The sequence below is a fragment of the Peromyscus leucopus genome, chromosome 7, assembly GCF_004664715.2.
Source record: "Peromyscus leucopus breed LL Stock chromosome 7, UCI_PerLeu_2.1, whole genome shotgun sequence".
Lineage (NCBI taxonomy): Eukaryota > Metazoa > Chordata > Mammalia > Rodentia > Cricetidae > Peromyscus > Peromyscus leucopus.
The window spans coordinates 84,252,410-84,270,576 of NC_051069.1; the positions used below are offsets into that span (position 1 = coordinate 84,252,410).

Consider the following 18,167-nt stretch of genomic DNA (forward strand, 5'->3'; position numbering starts at 1 on the left):
ACCTTATGAACAAAACTATCTAGAGCTCTCCAAAAATATTTTCCAATAAAATGAATGTTTTAAGAGGAAAAACTTCCTGCCAATCTAACTCTTCACCGTTTCTGTGCCCACAGTATTATTAAGAGGCAATTTACCAAAGAAGAGAATAAAAGAGAATATAGAAAACAATTTGCTTTTACAGAAAGTTGCAAAAAGTATGTGCTTTTACATACATGCACACACAACGAACAGGCTCTTCCAGACACAGGAGTAATGAACAGAAATAGGATGATCAAAGCTGGCACAACCTCACATCTCATGTGACCCTACACAGTAGCAAAGTTCCCAGCAACTGACAGTATATAATCATTTTATAACCAATAAACATGGGTGCAGCACAAAGACCTCTTTCTGTTTCTCCAGTTTTAGCATCACCCACAGTAAAATGTTCATCCCAACCCCTAGGACATCAGGAGCCTTTGAATGTTAAAACAGTGATAGGTGACGGCTGGAAGCCACTGGCCCTTCTTCAGACCCAGATTAAATGCCTCGAAACACCCAGAACTCGGGGGAATTCCAATCTGCCTTCCATCTCAAGATTCTCAGGAGAGGGGTGGTGGTTCATCAAGAGGAAAAGAACACACTTCCTCACAGGCAACTCAGTAGATCACCTGTGGGTAAATCTCGGGCCTCACAACAAGGGGCTATAAATTACCTTTCCCTGAACTGACACCTTCCCTGAGCTATCTGTGCCCACCCCAACTACTGACTCAGCACTCTCCATCTCCCCCAATGTGTATGGGTGGGTGTTTTGCCTGCATGTATGTCTGCTCTGTGTACCACATGAGTTGTGTGCCTGTTGCCAGAGGAGGCCAGAAGAAGGCATTAGATCCCCTGGAACTGGAATTACAGACAGTTGTGAGCTGCCATGTGGGTGCTGGGAATTGAACCCCGGTCCTCTAGAAGAGCAGCCAGTGCTTTCAACCTCTGAGCCATCTCTCCAGCCCTTCAATCTTGGGGATGCATGGAAACACTCTTTATGTAAAGATTCTCCCTCGGTGTTTATGAACACAATCCTTAGGCCTGAAACTAAGGCCTGCACATAATTCAGAAGCTTCAAGAAAAGGACTGTCAGGAAAGAAGGATCTTTACCAAACCTGATCACCCAGAGGTTCTTATATACATGCATATCTTCCCTGCAACTCCAGGGGCACTGTATAGATCACCACCCTCACCCTGCACTACTCAAAAGAAAGCCAGGGCCAATCAGAAATTCTTTTAATGTCCCATCCAGAAAAAAGACTGCTGTCTCTTGTCTCTAGGAACGCTTCAAAGCAAAAGTGATAAAAGACTATTTAAACAAAAATAAATCACAGAAAGATCCATTACTATTGTTTGGCTTCCTCAAACTAAAGTCTTGCTCATGGAATACTGAAAGTCATAGCCTTTGGCCACTCTAAGCACCTGTTAGAGCACCCACAGATAGAGACATGTGATTGAACTCTCAGGGCCTGAAGTCAGGCCGTCCTGGGGTCAAATCTCAGCTCAATCACATGTTGACTGTGTGGCCTCACACAGATAGTTTTTAACACTCTAAGTTTCAGTTTTCTCATATGTAAAATGAGGGTAATAATTGCATCTACCTCATAGGATGCTTTGTAAAGGTTAAATGTTGTCTGGTGTTTAGAAAGCACTATAAAACTAAATACTAATACAGCATTAGTATTATCTTAAGAAGCTACATAATACAGTCATCTTAGATCTTAAATAAGGCCATGGTAAATTCTAACTTACCATGTAAAATTATATTTACTATCTGGGCATGTTTAAATACATGGAACATCAATTCAAACATACTGAATGATCTGCCATTATCTAATAAAGTTTCTTTTGTTTTGTTTTGTTTTGTTTTGTTTAGGGGACAGGGTTTCCTCTGTGGAGCCCTAGTTGATGTAGAACTCGCTCAGTACACCAGGCTGGCCTCGAACTCAGAGATCCACCTGCCTCTGCCTCCGAGTGCTGGGACTAAAGGTGTACGCCACCATTGCTCAGCTAAGAAGCTTTTAATTTTTAAAGAAACCATATTAGAGTTGGGCGATGGTTCTTAGCACTGGGGAGGCAGAGGCAGGTGGATGTCTGTGAGTTCGAGGCCAGCCTGGTCTACAAAGTGAGTTCCAGGACAGCCAGGGCTGTCACACAGAGAATCCTGTCTTGATTAAAAAAAAAAAAGTTGAAAGGTTTCTCCTCCCTACCCCCAGTAGGGTTTCGCCAAAGCTGGCCTCTGGCCTCTACTTCCTAAATGCTGGGATTACAGGATTATAGCACCACGCCCAGTTTATGGAGTGAGGGGATCAAACCCTAAACCTCCTGCATGCTAGGTAAGTGCTCTGACAACTGGCCCATCTCCTCAGCCTCATAACCTTTCTTGACTAGGCCAACCCTTCATTCCCCCGCTGCTAACCACCAAACGCTCTGCTGGCCTGTCCCTCAACAGGTGTCTCTCTCTCTCTCTGCCATTTTTATGAGAACAGCTATCGATGCCTGTCAGAAATGAAGGTGATGGATCGTACCATGAATGTCAAGGGCGAGAATGTTCCCTCCAATGGTTTCCTCAGTGCTGTGTGTGTGTGTGTGTGTGTGTGTGTGTGTGTGTGTGTGTGTGTGGCTACACAGAAAGATTGTGCTTTGATTTGCAAAATAGCCATTTGCAACATCTGTCCCAAGGTAGCAAGGACATTCCAAACACTTCTCCAGCTATAATTTAGGTTTAGCATCATTGCTATCTGTCTTATTTTTCTAGGGAGAGTCTGATCACACTTTTTCATATTCTCTCTCACCCTGACCCATATTGCTAGGTCAAAAGGACTACTCCAGTATTCCTCTCTGAGACCATGGTCCTGGCACAGTCGAGGACTCTAAGAGTAGAGTACCCCACTGTCCAAAGGCTCTGGGCTAACCTGCTTTTGGCTAACCTGCTTTTCTTTCTCCTTAAGTAAGCTAAGCTAGCAATGGCCTTTCTAGACTGTTCCCAACTGCCACATGTACAAGCTTCCAGGTCCCAAGCCTCACCCACCACCCCCAACCCCAACTCACAATCCGTACATCTGATTATGGATTGGCCAGTGATTCTGTGTCTCTCATTTTTTCCAATGACACAAAGAGTCTCTCCTTCATACAGTGAGGTCAGGGCCTAGACAAAGCACTATTGTGTAGTTTATCAGCCCAACTACCCACCTTCCTCATGCCAAAGCACTATTTATCCATGCAGCAAGTGTTGAGTACGTCATGCAAAGCAGTAGCACCCTTGTGAGGATGGAGTGTAATGACTGCCCTTCAGAGTTCATCTTCTGGAATGAGAAGTATGACTACTACACACAGTAAGACAGAAAAGAAACAATGTTCTGATGGGAAGTACCTGTAAGATCTTAAAAAGATATTATAAACCCACTGGCAACACCCCAATCTTGAAAGGGGAATTTTCAACACCTCTCCCCTCTCTCCGCCTAATCTATTTACCACATTTTTAGTTTACATAATTTCTTTTTATTTGTTTTTTTTTGTTGTTGTTGTTGTTATTTTGTTTTGAAACAGGCTTGAAACTCACTATGTAGACCAGATGGACCTCAACTGGCAGAGATCTCTCTGCCTCTGTTTACTGGGTACTGGGGTTACAGGCGGGCATCACACATGGCCTTTACACCATTTTTTAAAAAAATATTTCATGTGCATGAGTGTTTCAACTGCAGGTATGTCTGTGCACCAAGTGCATGCTGGGTGCCAGAGGAAGTCAAAAGAAATCATTGGATCCTTTAGAATTGGAGTTACAGATGTTTGTGAGCCAACACATGGGTTCTGGGTATCAAACTCAGGACCTCTGGAAGAGCAGCCAGAGCTCTTAACCACTGAGCCTTCTCTCCAGCCCTGCCATTTCTTAAATCTGTGTTCTCCACTCGGCATTTATGGTTAATCCAAGTCCTAGCAAACACTCCTCTCTTGTGTTTTCACCCCATCTCCAACGTTCCCAAATAATCTGTGATTTCTAGATTCATAAACCTCTCCCAACTTGCTTTTTGTCTTGGCTGATCTCTCATACTGCTTTAAGGTGACCTCTCTATCACAAAACATCCACACCAAATCCCCTCAAATGTCCCTCCTCCCTCAAGTGTCCCTCCTCCCCACAAACAGCAGCTGGAAGGAGTCTGAACTTAGTACTGGGTGGGATCTTTAAGTCATGCACTTTCCAGAGTTTACACACTTAACAACTTTCCGGTCAGAAAACAGGACTATGTTCTAAACTATGACTCAAGAAGCTGTATCCACAGGGGAGAACAGCAGCACAGACAGAAGCCATACAATACCATGGGTTCTGAAAGAGAGCTAGTCGTGGCTGCCACTAGCAAAGAAAACTACCAAGAAGAGGCTATGCCTGAGCAATGAGTTCACACGGGAAGGAAAGCCAGCAAGCAAAGAAAGGCCACAGGAGTTGGTTTCCAAGACCAGCAAACCCATAAGCGAGGCTTGAGTGGTGGGTCTTTGTGAAAGGGTACATGAGGTAAGAGCAAAGTACAAACAACTAACTTCCTGCCTGCCTCAATCAGACTGAGAAGGTGGAAGAGAAGGCAAGCTTTAATCATCTCATCAGCAGCAAGGAGAGCATCAGAGAGGCCCAGTAAAAAGATCTTTGAAATCAGAAAACCTGGTGCCCAGGCCCAGCTTTGCCCAGAGGGGCTTGGGCGGGCATAGCGAGTCATCCAACCTCCCTGGTCTCAGCTTTCTCATTTGTAAACTGAAGCAGTTGAACTGGCTGACCTCAAAGGTCCCTCAGTACCAAACTAGACCAACTGTATATTATTTCTGCCATTAGAAGACTCATCATGGCCAAAAAAGGAGGGGAGAGGGGTCCCCTCCAGTCTCTTTCTACGGTTTTTTCTTCCTCATCTTCAACTTTGTTTCCTAAACTACTACAATGTTGTGCCTCCCACATCACAAATTTAACACTTTCCTATAGAATTTCACTAACGAATTAAGTTTAAAGAGGAGTTGATTACAAGAGGTGGGGGTGTAATTAAACGCCCTTGCTTCACCTTTGTGGGACCAAAATTCATCCTGAAATTCTAGTTATGATTTTACAGTTTTGTCCATTCGTTGCTCGCCCCATCTATACACAACTTTAAGGTAAAATACTGTCCATGTAAGCCATAAAATGTAAAAAAACAAGAAGAGCTATTTCCTTCTTTTCAATACTACCCACTAAAGCCTGGGATGCGGGTAATAATGTTAAAAACAGGGTTTTGTGTTTTGTTTTGTTTAATTTGTAGAGCATGTACTTGACAGTGCAGCTTGCTGAACCGCACAGAATTCTTGGCACTGACTTCCACTGAAGACATTTCTTACGCTGCATCCAGAGGCCCCAGAACTCCGGGAAAGGCACCAAATCCACCAAACACGGATGCAATTTCAGTCTGCCCCTATTTGATCCTATGCACCAGGGGCAGAACGGAGCAGTCACACAACTTGAGAGAAACACAATGGTTCCGAAAGCCTCATCGACAGTCACGCCAAGTTTAAAACAGAAAACTTGGTACCCTCCCTACCTAGATGCAGGGTATCAGGATCCGCTTCCCGGGCAGTGGTTTAAGCTGCTACACACGGGACTGCACACCTGAGCGCCCGACTCCCCCCGCAGGGCAGGAGCGCGCCTGCAGGTGCAGGAGACGCCCGGGGCGAGGAACTGAGCCCCACGCCGAGCGCCGCGAAACCAAGCTTGGCTTTCCCGCACAGCCTCCCTCTCCCGCTCCCCGCCCGCGTGCGCGTCCCGGCACCCGGTACCTGCGGCGGCCGTTCGGCAGCTCCCGCCCGCGATCCCCGTGCCCGCTCGTCCGCTCCGCGGCAGCTACCTCTCGCCCGCCTCTTAGCCGCTGCGCTCCGGCCACTGCGCATGCTCCGCCCGCACCCCCCCCCCCCCCGCCCTTGGAATCCACTTGCCGGGTTTTAGTTGCTGCACCCAGGGGAGAGGCCGCCAGACCTTTGGGTTTAGGTGAAAGGAGGCTGGCGGGAGCCGAGAGGATTAGGCGAGGTGGACAGGCGCAGCAGGGGCGTCATCTCTCCTACCCACACTTTTCTCAGCTTAATTACGACCATCTGCACCCCTGCGATGAGTTTAGCGCGGCGATTCTCAAACAAGGGGGCACCGGGATAACCTGGAGGCTTTATTCAAACAGGTCTCAAACCCAGAGTTTCCACGTCTGTCTGCGCTTTTCTAATGCGTTCCCTGGAAGCTGGTGCCGCTGGTGTGCGTACCACTTTTGAAAACAGCAGCCCGAAAGACAAACTATGTATTAAAGTAAAACAGTTTCTCTCTTCCTTCTCCCCTTTGGAGAATTCAGATAATCCTTCCTCTTCATTTAACGGCCACACCTATTTAAAATAAATAACCAAAGCCCACACTCAAACAAAGGTGGGATCTTTTGCTAGCGCGTGTGACTCTGTGAGTCGAGCAAATGGAATGTGGCTTCAAGGGTTCTTGGACACTTTGCTGATGGCATGATACCTAGCTGTGCAGGGAACACCCTGCCACCGCCTCGCTGCCCTTAGACCTAAGGTCCCAGGTGCCTGTTAGCATCTAGTCCAGAAAAGGTAGCAATCAGGAACACGGCTGGAGAAGGTGACTGAAATTATCTAAAGGCCCAAAGAACTGGATGAGTAAATAAATATGGAAGTGGACCAAAGAGGAGTGAGTGAGAAAAGGATTTCTCCCTGCCTAGAAAACCCCATACCCTAGAAAGTCCCAAAAACTTCAAGTTTTTATCTGAGCTCGGATCTACAAGAGGAATTGTGTTCTCACAAAATATTTACTTAAACTAAACATGTATGTACAACTTGATCCAGCCAACCAGCTATTTTATTCTTAGCTATTATCCAAGAGAAATTAAAATATATGACCACACAAAGACTTGAATACTAATGCAGCACTTTTTTTTTTTTTTTTTTTTTTGCCAAAGTCTGGAAGGAATTTACTGTCAATAGGTTAATGAAAAACCAATTGTGCTAGATCAGTACAATGGAATACTACTTGGTACTAAAAAAGAATGACCTACTCAAATGCTTCAGTATAGATTGCCATGTCTTTCTGTACCCGGAGGGGACGAAGAAAAGGCAAATACACAGAGACACATGGACAGAAAGAAGCTGAGATTGGATGGTCTGGGCTCCAGAATGGAGAAGCCACAGCACCCTGAAAGCTAAGTGTGTGTATTATGTGTGGTTGAATGGGGAGGTGTGGTTATTGCATAGAGCCGAAGGAGGCAGGCTTAGGGGGTCTCAGCAGGAGAGCAGTCTTTGTAGGGAGGCAGTCTTCAGGCAGAAAGCTGTGGTGACACACTATCAACCCTGTAAATGGTCCACAGGAAGGCTTGGCTATCCCTTTGAGCCTGACCCAGGGAAGGCTTTGCCACCTCCACAGGGCTGAGGCATTGGAGTCCTTGACATGGCCCACCCGAAGTCAATAACTACACCTTCACTCAGGACTTCATTTGCTCCCCAGGACAGATAAATCTCAGAATCAAAATGCTGAACTGAAGGAACCAGAGAGGAAATACACAGTGTAGAGCATCATTTCTGTGAAGTTGAGCCTCTAACGACAAACAAGAAGTCAGTAATTGCCTGGGCCAGAGGTGGAGAAAGACTCGACTTCCACAGGATAATGAGCATCTTCTGGGGGTCATAGAAACGTTCTCTCTATTGACAATGATGATGATTTTCATGGATATATGCAAATGCCAAAGCTAAAGTGGATACTTTAAATACAGAGTTCATTTTCTATAAATTATTGACCAATAGCGTTGGAAAGAGAATAATCAAGTACACTTATACTCTATGTATGTAGTAAAAATATTGACCGAGATAAGTCCATGAAAAAAAAATGCAGAACCCAAATGACATCACTTGATTTGGAGGGAAGGCAAAAGAAATTCATTCCCTCTAAAGGAAGGTAAAATAATCAGCTTTTAATCATTTGCAAAAGTAACTAGCCCCAAGAAGCAAATTGTTGATGATGAAAATCCAAGTATTTCCCAGAAATTTCTCCCAAATCTAAAATAGCAGAGTATATCGTTAGAAATGTACACGATTATAAATAAAATTGTAAGTCGGCCTGCCTGGTGATGTAGGCCTATAATCCTAGCTTGAAAAGCTGAGGCAGGAGGATCACACGTAGAAGACCAGCCTGGACAACATAAGGAGATTTTAGAAGAACCTGGGCTGCATCCCAAGTATGAGGAAGGGAAAGAAGGAGAAAATGGTTGCCTGCTCAACTGACTATATATATCACCACAATGAAACATAAGAGTTTCAAACTCAGGGAGAAGACTGGGCATGATGGCACATGCCTTTAATCCCAGCACTGGGGAGGTAGAGGCAGGTAGAGATCTCTGTGAGTGAAGGCCAGCCTGATCTACATAGTGAATTCTAGGATAGCCAGAGCTATATAGAGAGAAACTGTCTTAGATAGATAGATAGATAGATAGATAGATAGATAGATAGATAGATAGACAGACAGACAGATAAATGCCTCGTTGAGACAAAAAAAAAAAAAAAAAAAAGGAGGTTCCAGGTCAGAGCTCTCAGCTCAGATCATATTTGATAAAATTACTGAGAATCATTTAAAAGTAATTAAAGCTATGCCTGCAATCCCAGTACATGGGAAGTAAGGCAAGATTAAGAGTTCTAGGCCAGTCTTTGCTACACAGCACGTTCAAGGTCTACATGATACCCTATCTCAAATAAACACACAATGTGGGGTGGGGATGGCTGAAATAGTAGCCTCAGTAGCAAGAATTCACAGGGAAGAGAGGTTGTACTTAGTAAGCTGGAGTATACTGTGTTTATATAACCATGAGCTGGAGAGATATCTCAGTGGTTAAGAGCATTTGTTACTCTTGCAGAGGACCGGGATTTGAATCCCATCACCCACATGGTAGTTCACAATCATCTGTAACTCCAATTCCAGGCGATATGATGTCTTCTTCTGACCTCCTCAGACACCAAGCATACACACTGGTGCATAGACATACATGCAGGTAAAACACTCACCCACAAAGTAAAATGAAATCTAATTTAAAGTGTTTTAAAATAGAGATCAGCTGGGCGGTGGTGGTACACGCCTTTAATCCCAGCACTCGGGAGGCAGAGGCAGGCGGATCTCTGTGAGTTCGAGGCCAGCCCGGGCTACAGAATAAGTTCCAGGACAGGCTCCAAAGCTACACAGAGAAACCCTGTCTTGAAAAACCAAAATAAATAAATAAATAAATAAATAAATAAATAAATAAATAAATAAATAAATAAAATTAAGATCAGTAGTAAACATGTGTCAAAATTAGCCAGAGCTCCCTAGAGGCGCAGAACCAATAGAGTGAATATATGTTACAAAGGGGATGCTTTAGATTGACTCGCACAACATGTGCAGCGTAGTTTGGGTGGTCAGCAAAGGCTGCCTGCACACTGGTGAGGTTGAGAGCGCTGTAGCAGCTCCGGTCCCTGAGACTGGAGGTCTCTGCAATCCCAGTCTGTCTGGAGAGATGCTGTTCTTCAGTCCCCATGGGAAAGCTGAAGAGGCTGAGCTCTGATGGCAGTAAAGAAGGGGTACCACCATGGCAGCAGCGAAGTAGATACACTCACCAACCAGCAAGCGGCAAAGTCATGCAGGCGAGAAGCCACTTTTTGCTAGGGCCTTCTTATCTCTATCTGCATGCCACTCGGTGAGGGGGCATGCCTTAGAGGAGGCTTTCCCATCTAGGTTAATCCTTCCAGGAAATACACATCTTTACAGTTGATTCCAGCCAGAGCCAATCAAACTGACAGCCGAGATTAATTACTACACCATATGCTCCAGTTTTTCTAGATAATTCCCAATTTTGAATATTTGCTATCACATAAATTAGGTTCAATCATATATACCAGTTGTTGTTTTAAAAAGAAATGTTAACAGCTAAAACAAAAATGGGAATGTTTTCTGTATCTTCTATTGCTTGTGTAAAATAATAACAATAGCTAAGTTATTGGGCTCCTATTTAGTATAAAGTCACTGTTTTCAGCATTTTCAGTGTTGAGTTTTTTTTTTTTTTCATAGAATATCCATAACAGCCCTAAGAAATTATCTTCATTTATATGTATTTCTTTTTTGTGGGGGGGATGAGTCAGTAGGTAGAGTATTTGCCACACAGGCCTTGAGGACTAGAGTTGAGATCCTCAACAGAGTAGCCAATATAGGTGGGTGTGACAGCCACCAGTCATCCCAGACTAGGGGAAGCGGGGAGGGAGTCTCTCTGAAGGAAGCTGGCTGGCCAGACGAGCTGAATTAAAAAACTCTGTGTTCAGGTGAGAGGTTCATGCCTCTCTATATAAGTTGGAGAGCACTCAAGGAAGATACCCCATGTCAGCCTCTAGCTACCACACATACACACACACAGAGACAAAAAAAAAGTCACATTTTTTGCATAACAAAACTAAGTAAAAACTAAAGGCAACTAAATTGTCTTTTATATAAAGACAATCTTTTCTGATTCCACACTTTGCAAAGATTCAGATGGATTATGAGTTTATTTTGCTAGGCTCTTTGGTATGGGAAGAGCTACCACAAAGAGAAACCTCTAGTGTTCACTACCATCACCGCTAATGTTCAGCCATGGGTTTGCTTTGGTTTTTTTGTTTTGTTTTGTTTTGTTTTGTTTTGTTTTTATACTAACTACTGCACAGACACACAAGCACAAAAGACTAGGATTCCAAATCAAGTTCAATTCCAAAGTTGTGTTATTGCCACAATATTAGTCCTTGAAAAGATATGTCTTTACTCTGTAGACATCCTGGACTCTTAGCTAGTATTTACTTCCCAGAACCCAAGGTTTCAAAAATACTTATAACTACAACCAGTGGTTGTCACAGGCACCAGCTTCACTTTGAATTTCAGTAAAACCAGACCCATTAAAAACAGTTTAGCGTGCTGGAGAGATGATTCAGTGATTAAGAGTGCTGGCTGCTCTTCCAGAGGACCTGAGTTCAATTCCCAGCAACCACATGGTAGCTTACAATCATCTATAGTAGGATCTGGTGCCCTCTTCTGGCATGCAGGTAGAGCACTCATACATAAAAAAAAATAAATAAAATTTATTTAAAAAAAAAGTTTAGTATATTGCACAAAACAATGGATTTCACAGCAACCTTTTCATTCGTGTACATAATATGCTTTGATCTTATTTCAACCACCCCCATTACCCTCTCTTGTCTTCTTGTCACATTTCTCTTCCCAAATACTTCTCTTTCTATTTTCAAGTTACTGTTGTTTTTAATCTAGACACAACCTATGCGAGAAAACTTGCTATTTGTCTTTTCTGAGTCTGGTTTACTCAGTTTAACATAATGATCTCCGGCTCCACCCATCTTCCTGCAGATGTCATTATTTCATTCATCTTTATAATTGAATAGTACTTCATTGTGTAGATGGACCATACTGTGTTTATCCACTCCTCTTTTGATGGGCACCCAATCTAACCATGATGCATTTTGAATGAAACCAGGCAATAGAATATAAACATACTGAGTTTATTTGACTATTTTTTTTAGAATAAAGTAGAGAAAAAATAAATACAAGTGAAAAGGGTGATATTTAGTTTAACATTCAATTCAACTCTTGATTTATGTTGATTTTCTTTTTTAAAGACATCATTTAGAGGAGAAAAGAATCATCTAACAAATAAGGCAGAGATGAAAAATCTCCAAGCCCTCTTTGGATTCTCGCCCTCTCCTGTAGGGATGCTATGGGCATAAAACCTATCTAGACCTTTGGGGATTTGAAATTGTAATTAAAATGAAAAACTAACCGGCCAGTCCAGCTTTTGAAATAGACATGCCTGAGTAGGTGGAAGTCAAACTGCACAAGTATCCCAGAGTAAAGTGAGCATAAGCAGAGGTGGGGAAAAGAAAACCATAAACATTAGCTGAAGCAGATGGCAAACTATCACAGAAGACCGGATGTGGAGCACAGCCGAGACTATATACAGTCCCCACACGCCTTTTCACTTTTTACATATGAAATGATACATGAAAATGACGGCATTTCAAAATTCTGGACAGTCGGCAACATATCAACACAGGTGCATGATTTTCCTTACTCTCTTACGTTGTCTTCCTGGAAAGCCAAAACTAGTATTTTCCACATTTACCTGTAACTAAATTATATATATAATTTGAGCTTCCTTTCTGACTTATCTGTGCCCAAAACCTCAGGGCATGTTTCTAGGAATCCATTTTCAAGCTCTCTCCAGACTGCACTGCATGTTCAAATTCCAGAGCTTTCTGTACCTTAAACCTTGAAGGGCTACCTGGTAGACAAAGTATTTTGAAAACAGTGAAAAATAAGTATTCTAATCATTACTATTATATTTCATACACTCTTAGGGTCATGGCCTTTGTAATGTCAATAATATTAATTTGTTACCTATACAGAAAGCTTCCACACATATGAAGTAGTCTGTGTCCTTTACAAATTGCTTCCAAATTCAGTGACGTCGTAGCCTTAGGGGTGTGTGTGTGTGTGTGTGTGTGTGTGTGTGTGTGTGTGTAACTGTCACAGAGATGGAAAGACAAATGGCTTTACTGAGTGACTTATAAAACTGAGTAGATTTGGTCTGGGTTGTAATTGTGTGTTTCCAGTGTCTCAACGAGGTGAAACCAGGTGTGTTGGTGTCATTTGGCTATGAGGAATCATTCGTTTTCCTTCATAAGGTTTCAGAATGATGGTTTGTAGTTACACTGTTCATTACTTGAGACTTTACCCAACAGACATGTTCTCCCTTGTAACTTTAACTCATGTATGACAATATCCAATACATAACTACCATACTGAAGAAGGGAATGGATTAATCAGATTTGAGTTTTGAAAAGACTGTGTTTTACTATGTAGAACAACTCCAATTCACAACTGCGTTACACAAGCACTTATTTAAAACATCAGCTACAGAGGACTAGTGATATAGCTTGGTATCAGAGAGCTTACCATGTATGCATGAGGCCTCGTATTCTATCGCCAGCATCACAAAAATAAAAAGACACATATCACAAACCAAATACAGAAACTTTTGAAACTATTTACATTCCTGTCTCACCTAGGATTTACTAAAATGCATACCCTTTATACTGTGCATTATACAATGAAATCCTAAAAACAGGAATGCTAACAATGGGTTTTGATGGGACCTGCATGGCTGGCAGACAGTTCCTCCGGCCTCTAGCCAGCAAGTCACAAAGGCCTCAATGTGGTTGTAGTGCCACCTACTGGTCATTTTCATAGTACTTTATCTATAGAGAGATGACTAATGAAAAATTTCAGGTTGGTGTCCCTCTGTTCACACACCTTAGGATACAAAGCTTAGCAAATACCAGGGACGTGGGATATACCCACACCAAACTTTCTGCTTCTAAAGCTTCACCCCCCTTCGGACACTTCATCTCCTCAAATAAGAAACAAGCATGCATAAGGCCCCAGGTTCTGACTACAGCACCACAAAAAAGAAAAAGACACTGAGTGAGTTTGTATACTAAGACAGTGTCCACTTATGAACAGAAAGTAACTTCTACAAGTGTTTGCATTGTTTATCTCACTTAAGATTTATAGCTTATATAGTATGTATATTAGAATATACATGATTAATAAAAACGGTGTATAAAGACATATACTTCCTAGACCTAGTGGCACACAACTGTAATCCCCACATTCAGGAGACCGGAGTGAGCTGCAGACCCTGTCCCAAACAAAACAAACAAAAAATAAGACATATTTAAATTTTTTCCAACAATACTAACCTAAAAGAAGCATGGAGACCCCCAGTATGAAGAATGGGTTGGAGAAAAAAATTAAACCTACAGGAGCAGCCAAGCTAGACAGGATTGCAAGTGCTCAGACTAGCCTTGAACTCCTGTTCCTCCGCCTCCACCTCCCAAAGACTGGGATTACAGACTTGCACTAGCACACCCTAGAATGTTTCTGAAGTAAAATAGTCAAGACACGAGGACTGACTGAGAGCAGATGTGGTGATGAGATCTGGCAGGAAATAGATGGGTTTGACATTTAGGAAATAGCATTTTAGCTATACAAACCAAAGTTGTTCCAGATACACTGATATTATGTCTGGGGTTTTATTTAAAACTACCCAACTTGGGGAAAGGGGCGTAGGAGGGATGGTTATAAATGTAACAAAGATTGATGAAAGCTGGGGGTGTAGTTAGGGGTAGGATACTTGCACAAGGTGCCTGGTCTGATGCCCAGCTGGGCAAGGTGGGGACATAGCATTGACCGACTGAAAGAACTGTTGGTTAGTGGTAGACATAAGGAAATTCTGGATTTTTATCTACTTCTATTTATACTTGAAACTTCTCATTTTAAAAAAGTAAAGCAAAACTAAAGTGCCTGAGACCATTCATGGCAGAAAAATCTAGTAAAGAGATAGGCAGATGAAATATAAATCCTGTAGAGAGGATAGGGAACAAGTGGTGAATTCTAGAATGGTCAACTGGTGGCAAGTTAGCTGAAGTCTTGAGAAGGAATAAGGTTACCCAAGTGTGGTGATATATATATATATAAAATATATATAATATATTATATATATATTACATATATATAATTTACCTGAAGGTCAGAGAAACAAAGGAACAAGCCACCTCTCCACCTCTTACCTCTAGGACTCCCCTGCCTTTAGTTCCTGTTTCCTCGCGCCTTATAGACCTTTCTCCACCTGGCTGTCACTTCCTGGGATTAAAGGCATGTGTGCTCCCCAAGCAAAGGCATGAGATCTCAAGTGCTGAGATTAAAAGTGTGTGCCACCACTGCCTGGCTCTGTTTCTCTCCTAGACTGAGTCAATCTCATGTAGTCTAGGGTGGCTTTGAACTCACAGAGATCCAGACAGATCTCTGCCTCCTGAGTGCTAGGATTAAAGGTGTGTGCACCACTGTCTGGCCTCTATGTTTAATCTAGTGGCTTGTTCTGTTCTCTGATCTTCAGGCAAATTTTATTAGGGTACACAACATATCACCACACCCAATAATAATAATAATAATTTTTTAAAAAAAGCAATGAAGACCGAGGTACACTTGTAGTAGACAGCTTGCTCAGCTCCTGTGATGCTGGAGCTGAGGTTGGAGAGAGGGAGAAAGAAAGAAGAGAAACCCAGGGGAGGATCCTAAGGACACCAAAAGGTAAGGGAGATGGCCAAGGACATAACTGCTAAAAGACAAGGGCTAACCAAAGAAAGCATTCCAGGGAGGCAGTGAGCTAGACTGCCAAACCATGTAAAAAGAAAGGAAAAGAGTGACCAACGTCCTTTGGATTTAGCCAGCTGAAAGCCACGAGGGAAGAGAAGGATTTGAGAGAAAGACACTGTCATCCAAAACATGCTGATTCTCTCACTTTCTGTCTGTCTCTTTCCATAACACTTTGCTTTGAATTTAATTTGGGGTTGTTATCTTCCTGTAGCTGGAGTTTTCTCCAGTCCTTCCTGGCCTGCAGTCAGGACAAATTTCTCTCACCTGCCAGTCCCACAGCCGCTCAGACTCAACCGAGTAAACACACAGAGACTTATATTGCTTACAAACTGTATGGCTGGGGCAGGCTTCTTGCTCTCTAATTCTTCTATCTTAAATTAACCCATGTCTATTAGTCTATAAGTTGCCACATGGCTCGTGGCCTTCCGGTACCTTACATCTTGCTTGTCATGGTGGTGGCTGGCAGCATCTCTCTGACTCAGCCTTCCACTTCCCAGAATTCTCCTCTCTCCTTGTCCCACCTATACTTCCTGCCTGGCTACTGGCCAATCAGTGTTTTATTTATTAACCAATCAGAGCAACACATTTAACACACAGAACATCCCACAGCACTTCCCCTTTTCTTCTTTTTGAAAAGGAAGGTTTTAACTTTCACATAGTAAAATTACAGATAACAAAACAATTATCAAGCAAGAATTACAGTTACAATATCTAGTCTATTCATAATAACTAGTCTATTTGTATTTGGCAAAATTAAAGATACCCTATCTATCTTATATTTGTGAGTCTAAGGTTTCATATCTAACTTATCTTTTATCATAACTAAGGAAAACTATAACTAGTTTTCAACTACATCAAAGACCTCAGAAGGATATAATATTACCTGAGAAATGGGAGAAGGATGCAAGCAACTTTCGGGAGTCTTGCAGGGTAAACAGAGACAGCTGGCAGTCAGGACAGTCACCTAATGTTCCTTTGTAAAGTTGGGGCATCTGTCTTCAGCCCACAGGCCTAGAGTCTCTCAGTCACTTCTCTCTGTGTCCTGTAGAATGTCTGGCAGTTTCCTCTGTGAAGCAGGAACCTGAAGGACCAATTTGCCAAACAAAGTTCAGTGGTCACCTTCTTATGGGTCCTGGATGTCCAGTTGATCAAGCAGTCCAGGCAAGAACAGTTTCTTACCCAAATGGCTATTTTTGCCAAGGTGAAGATAAACTCCATATGGAGTGTCTTCGACGCCCATCCACCTCTCTAAAGTAAATCGGTGCTGCCAGGAGTAGACATGTCTCACTGTCTACAAAGTTTAAATTTTTAAAATAATTTAAATGCCATATTCTGTAGGTCTTTGAAGTGTTTGAAGATTACCTGCCTATCTGAAATATATCTTTGTATACCTAGAAAACTTAACTTATGACTACAAGTGTGATTATCATAGATGACTAATTATTAATCTGTATTTCTTAATTATCCATTACAATCTAAATTAGTTACATAAACTAATACCTCAAATGAGAATAGAAATATATATACAGTATAACAAAATTAACTTTAAACTTGTATCAATAAACTAAAATTCATAGCAATGTAAAACATTTTAAACAAGTTGCTCTTCAAAAGTAGATTCAGTAATCTACCCTTTCATCCTATCATATCTATATCACATCCCCTTTCCTTCTTTAGAAAGAGATCACATTTATAATCAACCTGATTTAAAAAAAATATTGGTTTTTCTCTGTCCCACACCAGAGGGCTCTTCTGATATGGGACAAAAGAATCTCTTAACCTTTTTTTTTTTTTTTTTTTTTAGCAATTTTTTTTTTTTTTTTTTTTTTTTTTTGTACTAGCAAAGACTAAATTCCATCTCCAAAGCCAGCTTGGTATATTTGGAAATTTGGGCGTGGCTTCTCTTACTACTTCCTGCTGGAGGGCGGCGCTGTATCTTATGGGATCACAAAGAAAATTTTAGGATTATGGAGTAGTCCATGAGGGTGTATCGTCTGAGCCAGTTGCCTTGAAACGATTCTGGATGTTGGATCATCTGGACCATGGTGTCATCAGAGACCTTTGGGGGGGGGGGTCTTGGCTGGTCAAACCTGATGTATCTTAATCTGGAACAAATCCATAGCCTCCAACTTTCTGTGGAAACAAAAGCAGAGCCTCCTTTCCACAGCAACATATCCTTACATCCAAATTTTGAAGTCAAGGTATCTTTAAAATATACATATTGGCTTAACTCAACAGCTTTTACAATCAATTTTTTTTCTGCAGTTAAAAATTCCAAAAATAACACAATCCAGATTCTATGTGTAATATCCATCTTTATGTGGCTTATTTTTTATACTACCTTTAATGTCTCTTTAAAGACTTTATTTTTTTTTTTTAAGATTTATTTATTTATTATGTATACAGTGTTCTGTCCGCACATATCCCTGCAAGCCAGAAGAGGGCACCAGATCTCATTACAGATGGTTGTGAGCCACCATGTGGTTGCTGGGAATTGAACTCAGGACCTTTGGAAGAACAAGCAGTGCTCTTAACCTCTGAGCCATCTCTCCAGCCCTAAAGACTTTATTTTTAAAAACTATCTGTTTTATATAACTGTATATATTCCTTTTTCTCTCTCTTCCAAGCCTACATACATTTTTATACACATTGTAAAGCATTTAAAGTCTTGTTCCATCTGAATTGTCTTATTGTGAATCTATTGCTTTAAACTGCAGCATTACTAGGGCTAAAATAGCAGCTTTGGCTGGTGGCTCCTCCCACCTCAGCTTCCCAACATGGCGGTGGTATGTTTACCAGCTCTGGGAGCCATCAACTCTTAGAAACAGTGGGTCTATGCTTTTATCAAAGCAGCGTGTAGCCCAGAAACCTCTTCTCT

The 18,167-nt window shown here is 42.0% G+C and overlaps 1 protein-coding gene across 1 annotated transcript in view; it reads right to left on the minus strand.

The window, feature by feature from the left end:
- Positions 1-5,901, minus strand: part of Pls1 (plastin 1) — a 99,595-nt gene extending 93,694 nt beyond the window's left edge. The window contains exon 1 of the mRNA XM_028866009.2: positions 5,809-5,901. The gene's annotated coding sequence lies outside the window, so the exon portion shown is untranslated. The remainder of the gene's footprint in view (positions 1-5,808) is intronic.
- Positions 5,902-18,167: the final 12,266 nt, after the last annotated feature.